This window comes from Octodon degus, unplaced genomic scaffold (assembly GCF_000260255.1).
Source record: "Octodon degus isolate 3935 unplaced genomic scaffold, OctDeg1.0 scaffold00091, whole genome shotgun sequence".
NCBI lineage: Eukaryota > Metazoa > Chordata > Mammalia > Rodentia > Octodontidae > Octodon > Octodon degus.
The window spans coordinates 8,257,838-8,261,662 of NW_004524667.1; the positions used below are offsets into that span (position 1 = coordinate 8,257,838).

General features: G+C 40.2%; 1 pseudogene; it reads right to left on the reverse strand.

Annotated features, from left to right (window-relative positions):
- Positions 1-504: 504 nt before the first annotated feature.
- Positions 505-3,825, reverse strand: part of LOC101591550 — a 6,654-nt pseudogene continuing 3,333 nt past the window's right edge.

Consider the following 3,825-nt stretch of genomic DNA (forward strand, 5'->3'; position numbering starts at 1 on the left):
TGGATTAGAGAGGCTTTCTGTCCTACTGTTAATAAATATCTAGAAGACAAAGGTGTATCACTCGAGTCTCCTCATCACGGACAATGTTCCTGCTTACCCATGAGATTTGGAAGAATTATTTATGTATTTATTTATTTGGTACAGTGTCTTGCTGAGCTGTCTCCCATCCTTGGAAGAAGAACTGGGTGAAGAATTCCCATAGTTCTGAGTCAAGTTCCTCCCACCTAATACCCCCTCTTGCTGTAGCCTGTGGACCAGCAAGTCGTAGCTAACTTTAAGAAGCTCTACATGAAGGAATTGCTCTTGAAAGCTTCCGGGAAGTCTCAGATACAGATTTAGCCATTAAACAGTTCTAAAAAATATTACAAAATCCTTTCCTTTGTGGCATTCATTGATAAATCCTGGGACAATGTCTCTGAGGACAGTGAGATATGCCTGAAGAAAGTGGGCCCTAAAATTATACAAGAGAGAGACTTTGAAGACTGTGTAGAAAAGCCTGAACCTTCAGTTGACTCTGTAGTTTATGACCTTGTCACTACGGCAGAGTCCATAGGCTTGCAGGTGGACAGTGGTGATGGTGAGGAGCTGGTGGAGCAACACTGAGAAGATCTGTCCACAGAGGAAGTTCAGCAACTCCTGGCTGAGCAGCAGAGTGGCAGCCAAGCAGACAGACTCTTTCTGAAGAGGAGGAGGAGGATCAAGAACCAGCACACCAAAGTTCTTCTGAAATAAAGGAAATCCTGAAACACTGGACAGGACTACAGACATTTGTAGAGAAGACTCACCCAGACAACTGTTGCATTTACTTGCTTAACGACAATGTCATGTCATGTGATATTACAGAACAGTGTTCAAGAAGAGACAGAAACACACAATTTTGGAACAGTTGAGACCTAGTGAACCAGAAGCAGGTCCTAGTGGCTCCAGACTCTCCCAAGGAGAGAAAGGGCATCAGAGAGCCAGATTCCTGCTGTTTTTATGAAAGGGATTGTCCTTCTAGACAGGAACCACCTTCCATAGCATCCCCGCTTCCTACAGGCCACAGATGTCAACGTGAATGGTAAGTACAGCAGGGAATTATTGTTTCTGGTAAACTGGCCACATTTTATAACTTTTTGGTGAACACACAAGGAAAATTACTGGTGTTCTGGTAAATTTGCACATTATAAAACTTTTATTGTGAGAAGTTTAGTTAAATGTGCTTTGGGAATTTCAAAGTGCATTATGGGTATTTCTATTATGCCTTATAGGAGAAACAGTCTTGCCTTATACCAACTTGAGTTACAGCCAGCCCTCCAGAAAGATTGTTTGTATGTCAAAGGCCCACTGCATATTTTATTTTCTGAGTCTATAAAATCAGACACTTCTTTAATTACAAAATTCTTAATCTCTAATACAAGATGGCTATCAACCCTCTTTATTAGGCTACTTTGTTCAGTCTATGGTAATTCTCCTCTGTTCCATTTCAGATATATTTTCATTTTTTGTATCATTCATTAAAAAAAATAACTGGACCACTTATAGCCAGTGGAAAGTTACCTGCAACTCAGTTTAAAAGGATTAAGCACATACAAAAGTGATTTGCCTTTTTAGGCCCAGTGGGAAGTCAGAATTGGCACCCAGTCATGGCCTTGCTAGATCTCCTTATCCCTATCTCCTCTCTAGCAGCTCTTGTCTCATATTCAGCTTGGCTACTTTTCTACTGCCACTGCAGGACTACTAGGAGTAGGTAATTTTATGAGCTAAAAGTCTTATAGGAGGTTAGATCTCTTCTGATTTTATTCAACGCATTCAAAGTTTTCCAAATTATTTTCATTAGCAGGTAAAGAGGAAAACAAAAACAGAAAGATCTGTTCATGGACAAGTGGCTTTCCTTGGGTGGCTTTGGTTGGCTTCAACAGCAAGGTGGACAACTCTGGCTCCTTTCTTTACCTTCATCCAGTTGTGAGTTCTTGGAAGTAGGCTCAACTCTGTGGCTCATTAGCTGTTTCAAGTTAACATTTTAGGTCTGTTGCTGGCCATCATTTCCATACCACTGTCTTTCATCTAGGCAGGGCAGACATCAGGATGAGACTGGCCAAGGATCAGATTCTGAACACACAGTCCAAGGCTTAACTCTACCACGCACAGCCTGTGTGAACCTCAGCGAGTTACTGAAAGTTTGTGAGCCTCAGTTTTCCTACCTGTGAAGGAAGCTAATCATTGACCTATTAACCAAACCTACTGATTTCAGCGAGAGGCTAAAAAGAATAATATCTACAATGTATATAGCACTTAGTGTCCCATGTTTACAGTACTAATTAATCTCTTCTGACCTTAAAGCCTTTCATTTTACTGGACTCAGTCAATGAGTTTCTTTTCTGCCTTAAGGGTCCTTTGAATGGTTGGATCAAATGCAGAATTGTTCACCCACATGCAGCAGGAATGGTCATGCCACACACCAGTGACTAAGTAAACATGCTATGCTGGTTGTCTGTAATGTCTCTATGTGTCAAGTGGCTCTTGAGCCTGGACTTTCCTTCCCAAGTCAACAAAATTTTACATGAGAGAGATGACTATCAACCAAATAGCAACAATAACTCTTGTCTATCAAGGGTAATTTATCAAATATTTTTTATCATCTATTTTACATTAAATAGAGTTTGTAATTTCATGAGATACAAACTGAAAAATTGTGTTCCCTGCAAAGGTTTAGGATTCCATGAAAGGACAAAGGCAAAGTGTCTCACTGTTCAAAGTTGAGACAAGGATCTTGCTTTCAAACCTTGTGTCTCTGAGCCCTATACTCCTGTATCTCTTTGAGCTTCTTGCGGTTGGAGTACCCTCTTCAAATGAATCTAACCCCCCAAAACCAATCCAGATTTGACAAGAATCTTTTCCTACCAACGCAGTACTGGTCCCAACTGAATGATATAGTTTCTCAATTCTGTCCCATTTTAAACTTACCCTTTTAAAACTGTAGCGATAAAATTGATGACTCATGGTGACTATATGGCTCACTGTCTGGTCCATGCCCTGGATTCACCACAACTTTTTTCCTGTCTTTCATCACCCACAGTTTCTAATTAGTCTCTAATTGCATCACAGTTACTAGTATAAAACCGCAAAGTCAGTTTCCTATTAGCAGTCAAATATCTGTGGGCTTCGCTCCTTGTATTCCTGCCACTGTGGTCCCAGCTGGGACCCTCCGTTTCTCTTGCCTCAGTGATCCAGTTAGTGTCCCCTTTGGTCCATTCTGTGTATCCTAGACCAAGATGAGCATCTAGGAGCTCACGTCCAGGCAGACCTGCAGACACAAAGCCAGGCTAAAGGAGTACATTTTGAGAAATTCAGTGGAAAGGCAAAAAGCACTACAGGAAAGCAAGGGCAAAAGTGTTACCTGAAGGAGGGAAAATCCACTAGAGTCTGAGGTGGACAGTTAAGCATTTCCTGAGTTTGCAGGAATTTGAAGGAAAACAGTGCTTAATAGATCACATTTTGGCAGGCACTTCTTCCATTTGGATCTGTTTTTATTTTTTCTTCTGTAATTTGTAAATTATAAATTTAAAGAGGAAAACAAAAAGATCAAGGTACTAAATTATGCTTGTTAAAGTGCTTGACAAATTTTGTGTTAAGATTTTTTTTCTCATTTCAAGTTTATTAAAACTTTAACAGTGAAATTATCCAGGTTTCAAACTATCAAAAGATCAACTCAATGAAGTCCACATTAAACTCATAAACACACACACACACACACACACACACACACACACACACACAATCCCCCAACAATAGAGACAATATAAAGGATATTCACCATCCACTTTTGTCTTCATTTGCTCTGTG